Here is a 20,173-nt window from a genome sequence, read left to right as displayed (position 1 = left end):
GAAATCTGGGTCTTGTGACAAGGGGAAGGGCATGGTCTAGAAAGGAAAAGGTGGTTTCACGTGAACAACTCCTCTTGGCCATTAGACAAGTAACCTCCAGAGAGGAGGGCCAACAAGCAGCATCCAGAGTAGCAGTTTCTAATGCAACAGTATTGAGGAAGCATGTGACCAGATTAAAGACAAGAAAGTTCTAGGACAGAACATCTTTATGGACGTTATCTCTTGGCTTAAATTTGTGCAAGGAATGTAAGTAAAGATATTTGATATTCATAGGCACATACCCCCAAATGAGTTGTTTTTAAAAGAATAAACATTCAAAGGTATTATGTTCTGAACATGAATGTTCAGAAGTATGATTTGTCAGGACTGGAAAGGATATCAAAAATTACTTAATAAAGGTGGAATGTGGTTTGTTTTTGGAATGTTTATATGAAACCACTCCTGTCAAGGCTCAGGAATCTATATGGAAGAGGGGCAGAAAGAGTATAAGGGCCAGAGATGGTGGACGCCTTCAAGAAAATAGCGTTTTCAGATTCAACAGGGCAGATACACATATGAACTCACAGAGAGTGACAAGGTGCACAAGGCCTGCACAAGCTCAGGCTGGGCAAACTCCCAGCATGGAGGAGGGGAAGAGGCATGAAGTGCCACCCAAAGCTAAGAAGCTCTTCAAAACTGTTAGCTGTTGGGAGAGAAGAAGGTAGTTTTATTCAACGTGATGCTGCCTCTGACAACCACACCGCAGGCCAGGCCCCATACTCAGGACTCAATACAAACTGGACTCTATGCTGTTTTCTCTTTTACTCTTTTAAGAGAGAAAGAACATGAAGTTAGGTGGTAGCAAGACGGGAGATGGTCTTGAATGAGTTGGAGGAAGGGAAAGAATATGATCAAAATATATTGCATAAAATTCTCAAAGAATAAAAATACATACACACAGAAAGAGAGAGAGTGACAGAGACAGAGAGTCAGAGAGAAACAAAGATAGAAACACAAAAAGAGAGAATGCGACTTGTCCAAGGTCAGGCTTGAAGTTAGTAATGGAGCTCAGACCCCAAACTTGGTACTTGAGCTTCTGGGTTTCAAGCTAATATTAATTTTCTTTATCATATACACAGTCTGGAAGGATGACTACAGGATAGCTCTTATTTTTTAACCTATATGTCACAATAGAACTAAAAATAGAGCATTTTATATTGAAAGTCCAAGGCTTATCAGAGAGAGAGAGAGAGAGAGAGAGAGAGAGAGAGAGAGACAGTGAGTGGGAGCATTCACAGAGACATATATGGGGAGGGCATGGGATAGGAATCAGGTTTAAAAAAAAGAGGGAAGGAACTGAGATGTAAAATGAAGAGGGCACTGTCTTCCTAAACCAAGTATGAGAGCTTTATCTTCATATGGATCAAATTAGGAAGTGATGTCATCAGTAACGAGCACTCTAGTTGGTATAATAAGAACACAAAGAAGGGGATTACAGGCTGGTGAATAACGTTCTCACTGCCCCTTATTCCAATTTGGGACAACATATTAACCCCACTTATGTCTGCTAATACAGTCAGTAGTGTTTGCTTTTAAAATGAAGATCAGAAATTCAATGTTCTGAAGTAGCAAATATGGATTTGGCACTGATCAACAGTGCTACTAAAACTTAGTATTTGTGGTTTGTGAAAAACTGAGAAGCAGTCAAACTCTTACTATTTGCTGATCATATGATAGTTTACATAAGTGACCCCAAAAATTCTAACAAGGAACTTCTACAACTCATAAACACTTTCAGTAATGTAGCAGGATACAAGATTAACTCAAAAAAAATCAGTAGCCCTCCTGTACACAGATGATAAATGGGCTGAGAAAGAAATCAGAGAAACCTCACCCTTCACAATAGGCACAAATAGCATAAAAATATTTCAGAGTAACTTTAATCAAACAAGTGGAAGACCTGTATGAGAAGAACTTTAAATCTTTGAAGAAAGAAACTGAAGAAGGCACCAGAAAGTGGAAAGAGCTTCCATGTTCTTGGGTAGGTAGAATTAACATAGTAAAAATGACAAATCTTGCCAAAAGCAATCTACTGATTCAATGCAATACCCATCAAAATCCCAGTAAAATTCTTCACAGACCTTGAAAGAATGGTACTCAACTTCATATGGAAAAGGAAAAAAAAAGATAGGCAAAACAATCCTGTACAATAAAAGAATTCTGTAGGCATCACAATCCCTGACTTCAAACTCTACTACTGAGCTACAGGACTGAAAACAGCCTGGTATTGGCATAAAAACACACAGGAAGACCAATGGAACTCAATCGAAGACCTGGATATTAATCCACACGCTTTTCAAACACCTGATTTTTGACAAAGAAGCAAAAAATATCAAATGGAAAAAGAAGGCATATTTAACAAATGGTGCTGGCATAACTGGATATCAACATGTAGAAGAATGAAAATAGATCCATATCTATCACCATGCACAAAACTCAAGTCTAAATGGATCAAAGACCTCAACATAAAGCCAGCTACACTGAACCTATAGAGGAGAAAATGGGAAGTTCACTTAAATTTAAAAGAGTACATGAGGGGGGAGGCGGGGGTGGGGAAGAGACAGAGGTATTTAATAAATAAAAAAAAATAAAAGAGTACATGGAAATTAGGAGGGAGTTGGAGAAGTCTGGGGTGGACCTGAAAGGGTTAGAGGGAGAAACAGAAGAGTGATTATGATCAAAATATATTGTCTGCATGTATGAAAATTTTAAAGACTTAATGAAAAATTATAATTGAAAAATACCTAACAGAAATACATTGAAATGTTGATTTTGTTTACCTCCAGATGGTAATTGGAAGTGATTTTAATTTTTTCCTTATATAGTATTTTCTGAATTGTATTTCTTAAACATTAATTTTATTATTAGAAAAATGTGTTTGAGAAGAAGGCTATTGATTGATCTCTAGTCCAGTGTGGGAAACATAGTGAGGTTCTATCTCAAGGGGGAAAAAAAAACAACCAAGCAACCAACCAACACATTCCAGCTTTGAGATTCATGTTCTAAACCATCCAAGGACTTTGTTAAAGGAAAATCTTGATGTATGTGTACATTATCAGAAGGACTCAGCATATATGCTATGTCCACTTCAAACCTAGTTCCATGTGTTGACCCCAGTGTCCCTCAAAGTCAACTCTATCTTGACCATCACACATTGTCTTTATCACAGGAGAATGGCCTTTCAAGTCTTTGTGCCCTCTAGAGGACTGAGAAATATGCAGATAGAATCTTTTTACTCCATGGCATCGTCAGTTCTAGCCCCCTTTCTCAGCAGGCAATGGAAGATACTGGTAGAACTGGGCAGAGTTAAATAGGTTATCTAGAAATAAAAGCAGACTGTAAGTACAGTGGCTTCAGTGGTAATACCAGAGCCAAGCTTTGGATCTGGACAGGAATACTCTTAAGTGACGACTGCTGCTCCGACTGCGGTGTCATGATGATTATTTGTGATTTCATTGAATCCTGTAATATCATAACTTATGCTATTTCTTCCTTTCTCCTTTATTTGTTTATTGGATATATGGAAGCCCAGAAGGACAGCAAATAAGGACACTCCACTTTCCAAGAGCACACAGTTATTGAAAGCTGGATCTGAAGGTAGAATTCAGAATTTGGTTCTGAAATGTGTTTTTGTCTATAATAGAGTCCAATGGCCATCAGAGTTGCTTAACACCAGTTTTACATAAGAAGAAATTTAAAAATGTGAATTTCTAGGTTTTATCTCTAGAAATTATAAATTTTGTGGGTTGGGAATGGGGCCAAAGAATCAGGGTGAAGAGACTCACCATCGCTAAAGCTCTTCAACTTCTCAGATCTTTCTGAGTGACAAGCTGGAAGAAATGACCTCAGCTGGAGTCATAGGTGGTATGTGGTTGGGACTAAGGGGCCACGCTCTGGTTCCCGTTTCTCATACCTTGTGCACAGTCAGTACAGTGGAGCCCTTCATCAGCTCCACTCACCATGACCGTCATCCGCTGGTTACTATAGTTTGTGCACATGTCGGGGGAGGGGGTGGAGGAGAGGATCTAGTGGCGGTGTTTGCTGTGGAGGAATGCGGCAGACCTGTCGGAAACACGTTCCAGATTTTGCATTCTCTGAGGGATAATTTTTCTACTGGTCTTTTGAGATCATGCAATTAAATACTTGGACCAGAACTGCAATCTCCAAGGTGCTAATGCTAGAAGTCACCCTCAGCTTCCTCACATGACAAGTGTTTAATAATAGCTGCTTTAACAGAGTACCCCAGGAGTCGGCTTTTAGAGCAAAAGTCAAATAGTGATAAGAAAGAAAAAAATAATCAAGTACAAAAAAAAAAAAAAAAAAACGGAGAAAGATTTAGTAAGTAAAGATATTTGGGGAGACATATACTGAAACATTCGCTTTTATCTGAAATTTGTATTTAATGTCTTGTCTTCTTTTTAAATCTAACAACCACAGTGGAAGGCTCCCTATTGCCTGGACTTTTGTTCAATTATTACAGTGGTGAAAAGCTTGCTGTCTAAAAATATTGATTCCATACCACCATTCCTTAAATAGATTGAAATTGTCACTTAGTCCTCTAAAAATTACTTTGATAAGATAAACAGTCAATATTCAGACAAAGGTGTCTTAGTGGCATTGGGAGATTCAGGGGTGAGATAAGGAGAGAACCTGAAGAAATGCTGCCTGCATCGGAAGGCTCAAATACACAGGACAAATACACATGGCCCGAAGCTGAAGCCGGATAGCGGCAACTAAGAGAAATTCTTGGGACAGTGAAGAGCTTAATGTAGACCATAGTTCAATATCTGTTCTCTAGAATTTAGGAAGGTTTGCCTCTACGAGGGCCATAGATTCTTATCTAGGGTTGGGTTCAGTAGCTAATAGTTTCTTAGTGTACCTTCCAGTCCCAGGAGTCGGTAATTTAGTATACTTACGTACGGATAGCTCTGACACTTTGCCTTGAATATCAGACCAAATAGCTAGTAGCATAGCAGCATAGTTGTATAACTTGCTAACAGGCCATTTAGACTGCCAGAGGGCTGTGGCAAAGCTAAGCTCCAGTGATAAGAAGGTCCTGATTTATTTTGTTATTATCTCTCCCCGTTCATGTGAGGCACCAACTGTCACTGAGAGAGAAAGGTGTCTCGGTTCAGTCTCTTGTTACCATATAAGCCATATGGCAAATGTGAACTTGACATTTCCTTACTTCAGTTACTTATTTTTTCCAAAGGAGAAAAAAAAAAAAACCCTCACAATGTGGGGGAAAAGACCCAATAGCTCTCGCGAATGTAAAATATGGATAGGAACTAGATGTGGGAAGAAAATAAGGCAACACGACAGTGTTAAATCAGCAATAGAGTAACACTAATGCCAGGACCACAGCAGACCAGACGAAGTTCTAGATACTGTGTTAGGAATAACACAGTGCTTACGACTCCATGGTGATAAAGGCAGCAGTGACGTCCGTTTCAGGGAAGAGAGAACGGAAAGAGAAGTCCCGCCGTCTGCCTGTGGTCACCTAGGAAGCATCAGGTACCCTGTTAAATTGCCGCTAATGAAATCCTGATTTCCTGACTTCATTTGAGTTTGTTCAATACTACGTTTCTAGGGAAGACTTAATCAGTTTTTTGAGAAAACACGGCATTCAGTCCCATTTCAAATTAGGAAGAATCTTTGGCTCAATTCCTTTAGTCTCTAAACGTCCCTCGGTGGCCTTTCTTGGATAATTGCGAACAATATCAATTATATCTAAGTGGGCAAATTGAATTACTACAGACGAACGATTGATTTTTTTAATTAGCATTGATTGCTCAGTGGTTATCTCAGTGTAAAGATTTTATGTTGTGAATCTTTAATTTAATCGCTTTATTAAGGAGTGCAAAGGTTGGCACCGCAGTGGCAATGAAGTTCCCTTGTCCCCCTTTACTCCTCAGTGATGTGGCAGAAGCCTAAGACAGTCACCAAAACAGCTAACAGTAAGGAGACAACATAAAATCATATGTACCTTTAATTCTTTCTCATTTTAGGGCATTTACAGGGCTCACAATGTTTTTCGGAAGGAGTTGGTTTGGCACAGTGACTGTCCTACTCACTTATCAAATATTGATATTTTTAATCCTTAGGTCAAATTTACAATCATCTAGTTAATCAGGATTAATAGTGATCAGGAACTGGTGTGAATTTAAAAGGTCAAAAGCAGGGCTCAACTTTTTAAATCTCACAAACACTTTTGTTTTCCAATAGTAATAACTGTGTGGCTCTCCCTCCTTTTACTCCTCCTTCTTCCTCATATCTCTCTGCTTCCCTCCCTTTCCTCCTCTCCTCCCTCCCTCTCTTTGTCTTTCTCCCCCTTCTCCTCTCTCATATTTTAGATAGACTCTCATTAAGTTCCCCATTTGTGTTTAAACTTGTCATCCGTCGCCACAGTCCATCACACCTGTTCTGCTTTTACTCCAGATTTGTAGCTGTGCACTAAGGTCCCATGTATAAATCTAAGGAACATTATTATCTGTAAATATTAAGTTCACTAATTCATATGGGCAGCCAAGGGACTGGCATTGTTTTGATTTACAAACACTGTCTAGGACTAAGCCTCTCAGTAGTCTATTCTGCAGCAAGAGCTACGTAGGACCTCATCAGTCTCATTGAATCATTTTCTATTTCTCATAAGTTAGGTAAGCAAGTGCTTTATTGAGTTCTCTCTAGTTTGTGCTACGCTCAGCTGTTCAGAGTTGAGTTTCTTGGAATCAGCTGGTGAGTGGACAGGGAGGTGGTCAGTCTAGATGGCTCCAGCTGGGAGAATTTGATTCTTGCGTAAGGTCTTCATTGCTCAGCAGCGAGCCCAGAGTTTTCCTTTATCAAAGGGAGAATGTTCTCAACACTTTGTGAAACCTAGCCTATGAACACACCCTGACATACCTACACAACTCCAGTCTCCAAGGCAAGCTCCCAGGCAGCTCAACAAAGCATGCAGGACAAGACCTTTGACACCTTGAGTGGAGTAACCACATTGTAAAAATGGTGAATCTTAGCCATCTTTTCTCCTTCTGCACCATACTAGTTGAGTAGCTTACGTAAATTTAAATTAACTCACATAAATCTTTCCTAGTAAGTAGATTTGAAAATTCAATTTACAGGTCATTGTATTATTTATATTTTATGTATTCCCATAAAAACATTTGCCTACATTTACATTTTTGTAATTAGAAATCATTTGAAAAAAATCTATTAGATATATTTCTATTTATTAAATCTATTTGCTATATGAACATTTTCGCAGGAAACTAAAGTAATCACAAGACATGTTCACAGGAATTGTTAGACTTCTGAGGACCATTTCATACCATTGGTACCTCTGTGCACTGAAATAGTTATACACTTGATGGCTTAGCCTCTAACGCAGTGGTTCTCAACCTGCAATCCCCGTGGGGGTTGAATAAACCTTTCAAGGGAGTTGCCTAAAACCATTCTGCATATCAAATATTTACATTACAACTCATAACAGTAGCAAGATTTCAGTTATGAAGTAGCAGCAAAAATAATTTTAAGGTTGGTGGTCGCCACAACCTGAGGAACTGTATTAAAGGATCGCAGCATGAGGAAAGTTGACACCCACTGCTGTAAAGAGTCAAAGTGAGTGAGAAATTGAGACAACACAAATGGCAAACCCAGGTCTTCCATCCCATCCTGCAAAATAATGGGAAAAACTGTGGCTTTGTATGGTGTTTTAACTGGAATGAACTCACCTGGATGATAACTTTAATTTTTGTAACACTATTGCTTATGATTTTGTTTGGATTTCGGCATTTGACAGTATAATCAGAAACATCTGGATGGTTTTTCCTCAACAGTACCAAATACACATCTGTGTGGAAGAACGGTCTGATTTTGGCATGCGCTTGGCATGTGTATATATGCTCTGTAACCAGATGGGCTACACCATCTGGGTAATACCAGAGGTTTGGTTGTAAAGTGTGTATTTATGATTAGGAGGTAGAGATAAGCTATCAGAATTACACATACTCACTTGGCAACACCCCTAGATTCCAACATCGCTTCTCTATGTTGGATCAAGTTCAGGAACAATTTAAATATATTTTCACAACATTTCCTAAATGATTGTATTGTAATTCAATGTTATATTTGGCAAGCTCAACCTAGAACACAGTAGCTAATGGTGCAAACTGATTTTATTTGCATACCATTGTTAACCACTTTCATGTAGTACTTACCCAATGTGTCAGATTATTATGATCTATTTAATGACTTAATGGATGAGATACATTGTTCTTAAATTCAATTATACCCTTTGCACCTCTGGAATCAAGGTCATGTCAGAATTTCTATTATGTAAGTGGCTGGGTTTAGCAGTTTTAAACTAAGCTATAAAAGGTGGCTTCCAAATCAAATTGTAGTAGTAAAGGTCAGTGCCTGAGGGGCCCAAATTTTATATATATATATATATATAAGTTTTTGTGCATCTCCTGCTTCCTAAAATACCTTTAAGGAAAAATTCCCTTATAGTCTATGCACAGCAGATGGGAAGCCTTTCATTTCCCGTTTACTTTATAATGCTAGGCTTTCCTGCCTTGTTGAATGGCAGCCATTTCTCAGACCATCTGGCTTTTAATCTACACCCCAGCATTTACTGATTGTTACTGATTGTATCACCTCAGGCTGTTACTTAGCAACTTTATATCTCACCTATTAAATGGACTATTAACAGTACCTACTTCTTAGAGTTGTAGTGAGGATTAATTAAGATGCTATGACTATGTATTTGGGATCCTATGTATGATTTGCACAGGAGTTGGCTGTTTTTATGATGAGAAAATAGATTTTATATGAGTCAATCGAACATCAGAAAAACATCTGGAAATCCTAGGCTACTGAGGTGAGCGAGGCTCAGCCTTCACTGATAGGTATGAAATAGGTTATAACTAGAAAACAGTCATCACTAACATCAGTAACTCTTCTTCAGAAATTAAAATGCTTATTAGTTATGAAACACTGCGATGTTAATAGTTTTTCTTTGGAAGAAACAAAATTTCCAGAAGCAGTTATTTTAGTTAATTTTGGAGCCCTAGTCAAAATGACATTGTTGGTGAAACACTAGACAGCTCTCATCAGCTGAGCATTAATCATGAGAATTTCGGTACGTTTCCTTCTCCAGGTGTGGGGACAGAACCACTTCTTTACCATTTTTTTTTTAAAAGTTAATCCACAGATTTGGTTTTGGACTGGTCCTGTGCTTAATTTGTTCCTAAAATGCATACAGATAAATTCTCGTCTCAGAAGTTGGAAAATGGCTGATTCACCGATAGGTGAATGTGTTTTCCCATGTACTCTCAGAAGCCTCACTACCCTTTTGCTGTTGCAGCTACATGCTTCCGCAGGAGACAGATGGCTGTGGGAGGGATCCCACACCGAAGCATGACAAGTGCGACATACATGACTGCACAGATGCTTCAGATTCCTCCCAACGTGAGTACACGTGTCGGATGTCACGAGCCCTTGGAATTTCCAGTAATAAATATATATTAGAAGCTTTTGTGTCAACACATACTGTCAAGCCTGGTAAATTATAATTCTTAATTCAATTACTTGAATTTCACCTCAATTAAAATTCTTTGGTTCAATTCAGGTTGGTTTTAATCGTGTTTTCCATCCTCTGACATAGTATGGTGACACTCACACAATCTGCTGTTTTCACCCTGCCGTGTTACAAATAGAACCCTAGGCTGAGGAAGTCCTGCAGAACTCAGCCTTATGAATGAGCTTTGACTGTATAAAGGACGCTGTTCACATGAATTCCTTTTGCCGGAGAGAAAATAATCTGTGACCCTTGCTGGGCAGAAGCAGTAGGCAGAGAATATACAGACACAGCAAAAGGAAAAGAAACTAGTAATATGGAGAAGATGAAGGATAAAGCCTTGTAAACTGAAGTAAGATTATAAAGAAGAATCATCTAAGTATGGCTATAGTTCATCCAATATATATACATATATATGTATGAATTAAGATTTTATTTTAATGTTACTGATACCTGTAAGTCTGTGTCTGTGTGGGCATGCTCAGGCTCATTGTAGATGCCTACAGAGTTCAGAGTAGGGCATTATTTCCTCAGAGTTGGAGTTACAGGCAGTTGTGAGACACCTGATGTGTGTGCTGAGGACCAAAACTCAGGTCCTCTGCATGAGTACTTTGTTCTCTCAGCTCCCCAGCCATTTCTCCAGCCTAGGATTCAAATATATTTTTTAAAAGTTGAAAATGATCTGCAGTGTCTACTGGCAGAGAATAAGCAAAATGGATGGCGTTAAGAAATCTTAAATAGCTCATTTCTGACACTTTCCTAAAAGTCCTTATTGCTATTTCATAAATTTAATTCAGCTATATTAACTGAAAAAATGGCTGACATAAGGAGCTATGTTTTTTTCTTAAAATTGGACTGCTGTTATGATCCAGGTGGAAAGAGAAATGCAATACTTTGTATTGCACAATGGAGTTAGAGAGTAGCGCATCCAACCAAACAGATGTACAGAAATCTACCTAGGACACTGGTGGATAGTGTCCATAAGACAGGCTTTCCTGGGAACTGGGCTTCTTGACACTACTACTTTATTGCATATTACTGAAGGAACTTAATAAGTAACCTTAATATTTATTGGTTAAGAGTGAATCACTATCAGCCCACTCAGGCATAGGTGTGGAATAAAATTAATAATTTTGTCAAAAATAAAAAGAATGCAGAGGAGTGATGACTGACTGGACTCTGAAGATGTCTTTAGTGCTGTGGTTAGAACATCTGATGTCACGAGAGGCCAGATTATTATTTGAAGGGCAAGATAATCACAATGCAAGAATCAGAGTAAAATATAGCCCCAAACTTCCCAAACTTTTCCAACTCAGGTGGTTCTCTGTGGTGGCCTCAGGTTACATACTTCTAATAATGTACATTTTCCATTGGATTTTATTAATTTGCATGCTGTTTGTTAACACAATTGGAGTTTCTGTGTCTTCTTTTTGTGGCATTGAGCAGGGAGCTGTGCATAACAGAGCACAGCGCAACATGTGCATAACATTATATAAGACGATGATATACTCATGAAGCTGTGATGCTTAAACTCCAGAGAGATGAATGAGCTGACAGGCCAAACAAATGCCACAGGCTTGATTTCCGCTTCTCAAAAGCACCTTCTGACAGATCAAATTATTTAGTATCATCCAAAGGAAAAAACCCTAGGAAATCTTGAAGTTGGAAAAAATCATTTATTGCAACTCTGAATAATATTTAATACAGAAATAAGAGCCAGTAACTATGTTAAAATGAAAGAAAATTAGGGCTGGAGAGATGTCTGCGTGGTTAAGAATATTGGTTGCTCTTGCTTTTCCAGAGGACTAGAGTTCAACTCTCAGTACCCACATGGCAGATCACAACTGTCTGTAACTCAAGTTCCAATGGATTTCACTCTCTCACACAGACATACATGCAGGCCAAATACCAATGCACATGAAATAAAAGTAAAATATGAAAGAATTCAATTATATGTATGTTCATGCTTGTATATATGCATGTTTATGTGTTTGGGGGCTCAAGTGTGTGTGGTGGTGGTGGTGGTGTGTGTGTGTGTGTGTGTGTGTGTGTGTATAAAAATCTTAGAAAATCTACCGCAAAAGTTGATAGCCACCGGTAGGTAGAAGAATTATCAATGCTTTTTAATATCTTTGCTGTTTTTATGTTTAAACTTTTACAATGACCATATTTTATTTGTATAACCAGAAACAAATGTAATTAAATACAAACTAAACCACAGACCATCTCCACAGCTGGCCCAGCAATGAACTCAGAAGTATTCCAGTTATAAACACTTAAGTAATTGGAAATTGGGGGCCACCCTAAGAAGTAGTCACCAGGGGCTTCATTTTGAATAAAAGCCCAAGGAACTTGTTTCAGATTGTGTCAACTTTCATGTTACTAATATAATTAAATCAAGTAAATCAGGTGGGCAGAACGCCAGCCACCCTTCACGCACACGTCACAACTGTCTGCATGCTCACTATCTTCACCTTGCTCAATTTTTACAGTTTTCATATGAATATCAATTCTATTTTTCATAAACCTAACCTATAAATGCCACAACCTCTTGGAGGGATTTCCCCAGGCTTCATTTTAAGCTCCACAAGAAAAGATGTAAAAGAGACTTTTCTTTTGTAAAGTGGTTCTATAATTCTGTCCAATATCCATCATTTTCAAGGCCAAGTAATCATATTTAATAGATCCTAAATTACATTCTGTCAGGCAAGGATTCCCTTGATGATATTAACCAGTACAGAGGGCTGACAGTCAGAGACCTGAGAGGATGACATTGTTCTATGGAGGGCTTACACACTTTCCTTTGCAGGAGCTGACCCTACTAAGTCTGCGGTGCTGCAGGACCTCAGCCTTCATCCATCCTTAGCCTTCCTGGAATTACCCATAAACTCCTCTCCCCTCCCCTCCCCCCGCTTTCCTGTCCTAAAAAAATCACTTTTAAAATTTAATTACTTGGCACAGTTCTGAGGAAATTGCCATCATGAATTTATTTTTACAGTCTTAGTCCCGCAGGATAGCTAGAGGTGTAAGAGTCTACCTACGCAGTGTCCAGGGTGAAGAACTGGAGAGACAAAAGGCTGAACAATGGAGGCAACTAGTGACTTCCATTGCTTGTGTAGCATTGCAACAATGTCACAAAGTCTACAACTGTAGATATTTTCTTGGCAGAAAAGAGGGCGAGGCCATGATGCTAGAAACTAAGCATTTCACAGTAAACCCAAGGAAAGGGAAGAATTGTGAACCAGATTTCCACCAGGGGAAAGTTCTCATCACTCTGTTTTGGAGCATCTTTATGGGGGTAACAATCATTTGGAGATGTTTGTATCTCAAAGACATCAGGTAATAAAGACCAGAAGAAATTAAAACCCCACTCTTTCTACAAATAAAACAAGTTAAAGTTTTTTGAGATTCAGTGATGGAAAAACTCAAACATGGATCCTTCTGTTAAACTACATCTTCTTTCAGAATCCACATGCTGTGTGGCCAGCCCCTGGTGCTCATAAACCTCACCTCTTCTCATGCTTACTTTGTAGATAGATTCTTTTCAGTGTTACAACATGATGCCCACAACCAAACACTTTTAAATTCCTGAAATCTTGGCTTGGGCTCTAAGATTTGGATCACATTTGGTTTTTGAATGAGCTGTCTTACCACATAGAATTGGTTGTTATTTGCTCTAGAAAACAGTACTAATCCAGTTGCTCCAAATGTCAAGATATATGGATTTTGAAACTCTTGTCTAAAGACACTCTTTTAATGTATGTATGTATTTGTTTATTTAAAACAATCTTTTCTCATTTTACATGCTAATCCTAGTTCTCTTTCTCTCCCCTCTTTGCCCTCCCCTTACCTTCTACCCATCCCATCCCCATCCACTCCCCAGAGAGGGAAAGGCTTCCCATTGGGAGCTAACAAAGTCTAGCACATCTCTGTGAGGCAGTACCAAGGCCCTCCCTTCATGTCTAGGTTGAGCATGGTATCCCTCCAAAGAGAATGGGCTCCAACAAGCCAGTTCAAACACTAGGGATAAATTCTGGTCCCACTGCTAGTGGCCCCACAGGCTGCCCCAGCCACACAACTGTCACCAAGAGGGAGAGTAAGGAAAGAGATTGTCTAGATCAAGGGAGCCATTATTGGGCTAGGAAGAAACCTGGCACTAGGGAAATTCCCAGGAATTTACAAGGATGACTCCTAAGCAATAGTGGAGAGGGTGCCTGAACTGGTTTTGCCCTGAAGTCAGATTGATGACTACATTAATTGTCATCATAATACCTTCATCCAGCATCTGATGGAAGCAGATGCAGAGAGTCACAGCTAGCACTGGAACGAGCTCCCAGAGTCCAGTCAAAGAGAGGGAGGAGCGATAATATGAGCAAACGGTCCAAGATCGTAATGGGGATCCCCACTGAAACAGCTGACTTGATCTAGTGGGAGCTCACCAACTCTGGACTGACAGTGGGGAAATCTGCATTGGCCCAAACTAGGCCCTCTGAATGTGGGTGGCTGTTGTTGTGTGTCTAAAGACACTCTTACAATACTTAATGGTACAGCAGGACTTACATACAATCAGAAGTAAGACAAGCTCAAATTAGTAGAAGAAACAATTGTGGAGATAAATTTGTTTTTTATAATTTGATGCATTAAAAACTCCTTCACACAGAGGGAGGCATTCTCGCTGAGCGTTTTCCTTCTCTCTTCCTCCTTTTTAAGTTCTTGTATTTGTGGCTTTGCTTTTCATTGCGCACATTTTTTCTTCTGCTCAAAGCTATACCTTCTCCTTTATATTCCACTCTCAGTTCTTTAATGTTTTTAATGCACCCACGGAAACAAATAATAAACTAAATTCAGCCTCCGTGCTTTTCCTTTAAATGTAATAAAACACGGGTGCAAAAACAGAAGGCAGGAACCGCATGGTTTCACGATTGTTTCTTCTGTCTTTCAGCACCATTGATTCCTCCTGATGCTCTTTCTCACTTCCTCTTTCTGAGAAGTCACTTCCTGCTTCCCGATAAATCACTCAGGCTAAGATTTAAAGGCATGTTACCATGTTCTGATACACTACACTAGTTTAATTTTCATATCCTTCTAGCCCAAATTGGTTTTTCATTGACAGGGCTCAGCTGCCTTCTCTCTCTCTGCCTGCTGAATCACCAGATGGAAAGTCTCAGTCAAACTAGTATTATCATTTATTTCCACTGCGGAAATATTAAGCAGGCTGGAATTTGGTGATTTCTTTTGATTTTTTAAAACAATAATACTATAATTAGAATAACAAAATGTGATAAGCTTTTCTGAGAATGAATCTGGATTTCAAGGGGAGAGGGAATTTAAAATCCAACCATCAGCTCTCCAGTAAACCTGGGTGATTCACTGGATTTGTGAGACACCCTGCTTTCACTTCTGTGTCTATGAAAGATGATAAAAGACAGCTTGGAGAAGAAAGGGTGTATCCAGTTTACAGGTTTAGGTTATGGTCTATTATGGAAAGGAAGCCAAGGCAGCAGGGATCTGAAGCAGCTGGCCACTTCCTATGCACAGGTAGGAGCAGAGAAGAATAAACGTATATAGGCTGCCTCCTTGTTTGTGCTCAGCTCGCTTTCCCCACTCAACATACAATTGAAGGCCCCTTCACTAGGCAATGGTACCACCTGCAGTGGGCTGGGTCTTCTACCATCAATTAACTTAGTTAAGACAATCTTCAGCAGACATGCCTGTAGGTCAACTCAACACAGACAGTCCCTCATTGAGACTTTCAGATAAGGCCATTCTAAGTTGTGTTAAGTCAACAAAGATAATCATCACAAGGGTTTACCTTTTCCACGGCCCTCCCCCTTTTAAAATAGAGACTCACCACTCTTATTTTTTAATATAGTAATTTTCACCAAGCATTTCTACTTTTAACCCATTGAACAAACAATTACAGCTGGCAGTCACAGTTTAATTTTTCAGAGATTTTTTTGCTTCTATTTAATTTTCATTAAAACACCAGTCACTAATTAGGTACAGATAAAAATTCAGATAAAAACGCTTCTTGGATCTTCCTTCAGAGTCTTGGAGGAAACTATAGGAACATGGGTATTAACTCCAGATAGAATGGTATTGTGAGTATCAGTAAAATTATATACATGCGTGGTACTTAGTGGTATTTTTTTTTCATACATAGGATTCTCCAGTAACTGTCAACTGCTAATAGCTCCTCAACACATGGAAGGGCCAGGCAGGAGAGCATCTTCTCATCTTTGCTGGGATGTTGACTGATTTGATCTTATCCTTGACTGTGGGTACTGCAGCTGCTGTGAGTTTGTGGTTGTGATACCTATGCCAGTTCCAGAAGACGACATTTCACAGCATCCTCCTCACCACCAGCTCTTTCTGCTTCCTTGTCCATGGTGCTCCTTTAGCCTTAGTGGGATTGGATGTGGATTAATACTGGTGTCCCATTACAGGGCTGAACATCCACAGTCTTGTATTCTCAGTCCTTTGACCAGTTATGTATTTCTCTTCTGACTGCTGCCCACTGCAAAATCCAGGTCCATGGCTATATGAATGAATATATACTTAATATACATAAATACATAGAAGGTACTTTGACAGCATGATCATTCAGTAAAATAACCATATAAAGTTCTACTCCAGGGCCTAGAATCCCCAAACCATGGGCTGCAGTTCCATGAAATTTGCTCCAGTGGCAAGCCTTTGCTCCAATCAGAAAGTGGCTACTACCACAAAACAGTTGTGCCATTAAGGCACCAGTGGCTATGCCTTGCCTGAAAGGTCAGTATTGGAGCACGCAGCGTCCAGTGTTGGCAAAAGCATTGGTACCAGTGCAGATGCAGTGATTGCATTGTTTATGGCAGCTGTTTCTTAGTTTTCCCTATGGTTTTTTTTTCTGCTTAGAAATAAACACAAAAGTGGGTCTGAACCAAGGGGGCACTGAGGAGTCCCACTACTCCATTGCTTACCTGTGTTTTCTGTGATGATCTAGAATGATGTTTATTCTTTTTCTCTTGCTTGTAGGGACTGTTCATTCTGTGGGGACACAGACATACATGACTGCCATGCTACTGACCATATCCTACACTGATCCCATCAATTTTCCAGTAAAGACCCCTGGTCGGCCGCCTGTTCTGTATCTAGAGAGACTCCTGCCCTTTTGTCAGCAGGGGTCTGTGTTGTTATTTCATTATTCTCCCTCCTTTGGCACATGTTTTCTTTTAGCCTTTCTTTCTAGACTGACATCTCAAGTCTTAGAGGAGCATCCTTCTGGCTAGAATCACTTGTATGGATTATCATACTATGAAAATAATTCACCTTTTCTCATGATGGTTTTTAGCCTTCTTTATTTTTTTTTAAAGCAGAGTTTTTCTTTGTAGTTTTGGAGCCTGTCCTGAAACTAGCTCTTGTAGACCAGGCTGGCCTTGAACTCACAGAGATCTGCCTGCCTCTGCCTCTCCAGTGCTTGGATTAAAGGTGTGCGCCACCACTGCCTGGCTCCTCCTCCTCCTCCTTCTCTTCTTCTTCTTCTTCTTCTTCTTCTTCTTCTTCTTCTTCTTCTTCTTCTTCTTCTTCTTCTTCTTCTTCTTTCTTTTTGGTTTCACCTTTCAGTTCTGGCCAAGACAACAGAAGAAATCTAGGTGTTCTTTTCTATAGGAAAGGGGTCTTTTCAGAAGACAACCAATTCTTTCATGGCAGCAAAGAGATTTTTTTTTAAAATACCTCAACTCTAAATTGCATCAAGTAGTCCTTTCTGGATCCAGAAGTAATGTGGTATAAAGTCTCAGGATTCCTGTTAGCCTTTATTATCAAACTCTCCATGCAATCTCTTTCTTCTGAAGAAAAGAAAGGCAGTCATGCTTCTTTTCTGCTCATCACTGGCTGCGTATTTTGCTGATCTATGATCTATGAATGTGTGTACAACTGTAAATAAGCCAAGGATGTCAGTTAAGGTACTGAAGGAAAAGGGGAGGTGCACTCAAAAGAATGTAAGAAGGCCACTTGTGAAGGTGTAGGTAAAGTAAGAGGATCAGTGCAGAAGAGTCCAAGACCCCAGGACTAGCCATGGCTGGGGAGAGGGCTTCACCATCCTTAGGTGTGGAGAGGCCAATGAAAAGAGAAGTTACCAGAACCCTGAAAGATAGCTGTTGAAGGACTCCATGTGTTTAGAGGCCTTCCCTGCCGCAGAGGGAGGTTACCACCGGCAATCCTTGCTGATGCTGAGAGCAGCCTCTGACGTCACTGTGACTCTTCTATCTTCATCTCTCCTGCCTGTCTCTTCTATGCTTCTCTCCCTGGTTGAATGCATCCCAGATCTGGAGGGGAAGGAAGCTGAGATGGCACAGTGAGCGAAGGTTGGAGTTCCAAGCTTAGAGCACGATGACAAGGTCAAGGAGAGCACCCGCAGAAGTGAAGCCAAAGATCTTGGTCTCACTGGGTAAGCGTCCTCAGCTCAGATCAGTTTCCAAAGTAAGACAGTTTTGCTGGGGCAAATGTACTGTGTTGGTGGCATCTCTTCAAAGCCTACAGGACTGAAATACCTGACAATACCATTTTTAAAAAATAGTCAAATCCTATAGTAAGTAGAAAATTCCCTACGGTATTGGGGTCTCCCTGCATCTTTGGCTTACAGTTTTCTCCCAAAGCTTCCAGCCCTAGGATCTGACAGAAGTTTCTCTCGTGGTAGCTGCATATGCAAACTTTTGCTCTTCCTTGGTGCCACCTTGGTTTGCATTTCTTTTTTATTTTTCTTTTTTGGTTTTTCGAGACAGGGTTTCTCTGTGGCTTTGGAGCCTGTCCTGGAACTAGCTCTGTAGACCAGGCTGGTCTCGAACTCACAGAGATCCTCCTGCCTCTGCCTCCCGAGTGCTGGGATTAAAGGCGTGTGCCACCATCGCCCGGCATTGGTTTGCATTTCTTTCAGCAACCGATGTGAAGCCACAAATCAATCAGCCCCCTCTCTTTTGATCTCCTTTACTAGCAGTTACCTTTCTTTATGAAACGTCTACTTACTGGTGGCCATAGGATGCTTCTCTTCTCCCATCTGGTACTCCCACCCCCACACACCCACGGCACGGCACCACTTAACTCCTCTCCTTCCAAATCGGCAGAACAATGACTATAGAGAAGGCAGCTTTGAAAGATGCTAATCATCAGTATTGTTATATTCATCAGTTTTTTTTTTTTTTTTTTTTTTTTTTTTTGCGTTTGTGTCACATGGCATGTTTAGACCTCTCTAAAGAAGCGGCTTGAGAAGCTGTGCCTCCTTCTGGGCATGGTAGGACAGTTTCTTGCCACATCTGCTGTATCTATAACTACAACAGGACTGTCTGGCCCTCCGCAGACATCTGCTCTGTGAGGGGAAACCAGAGCCTGTGCCAGGGGGGCTGTCTGCTCCATGCTGAGGCACACATGCCAGGCCTCGAAAAGAGCGTGAGTAAATCCAGGAAGGATATTAACACCAGTGCTGACCCCTTGCTGGGGACCAAGGTAAGAAGTGCTTTGCAGCCCGCCCCCACACACCCTTGCAGAGGCCCAGGTTTGGAAAGCCTTGGCCCCACTGTGAAACCAAGAATTTCTGCATCGTTCCTGAAGAGCATGTTTGCTGTGACTGAGGCAGATGTTTTCTGCCTTCCCGGTCTATGGGCTTCAGTATTTGCTCATTCTTTTTGTAATTAGGATGCCTGTCTCATCTTGGATATCCTGGGACTGTCCTGCATTGGGAATTGGAAGTCTTGTACCCTAGCAAGCCCTGACTTTGTGATCATACTTAGAAATCCGTGACACTGTGAGCTGTGGGGACATGGGGAAGGTGCTGACTGTGATTTGTTCTCTTAGGAACAAATTGACAGCTTCACACCTTTCTTTCCTGGATTCCTTGGGGATATCTTTCAGTCCCACAGAGCCCTGTACATGGTGTGCGCCAGCTGAGGGTTAAGTGCAGTAAGGGATGCCAGAGTTTCTGGAGATTATAAAGCACCCCCCACATGTATAGGTACCTTGATCACATCAGGCTTTGCTTTTGTGCCCTAGGGAGCTTTAGAAAAGAGAAGAAAATTATAAATATTAATTTAATACTTTAGATAAAAATTAAATTCATTTATTTATAATTTAATATGTTACACATAATTTAAAGTATCTTGGAAATCCACTGAACGATGCACTGAATACCTTACATAATTTTTAATCCTTTTAAAAATCTTATGAAAGAGCCATTATCCCCACCACCCCAGAGTCCATTTCCTTAATGTGAGAGTCCTGTTCTCTCTTGGTAGTGACTCATGGCTAATGAAAGCAGATGAGGCAGTGTAAATTACCAGGGCTGGCTCTCTAGAATGGCCTGCTGTTTTGAACATCTACATAAATCCTATTTGAAATTTATTTTTACCAGGTTAATGCTTTGGAACAGGATGAGGTGCCCAAATTTCTTTATTCTGGGCTGGAAAGAACCACACATAGCCTGGAAGATGTACTCCTGAATCCTAAATAGTCACAGAAGTGGGGGTTCAACGCTTCTGAAAACACACAGTGCAAGTTCATATACTTCCCTCAGAAACAGAAAAGTTT

This window comes from Alexandromys fortis, unplaced genomic scaffold (genome assembly GCF_014885135.2).
Source record: "Alexandromys fortis isolate MF-2015 unplaced genomic scaffold, M_Fortis_MF-2015_v1.1 scaffold_6, whole genome shotgun sequence".
Taxonomy (NCBI): Eukaryota; Metazoa; Chordata; class Mammalia; order Rodentia; family Cricetidae; genus Alexandromys; species Alexandromys fortis.
Note: the sequence above shows the minus strand (reverse complement) of the source record.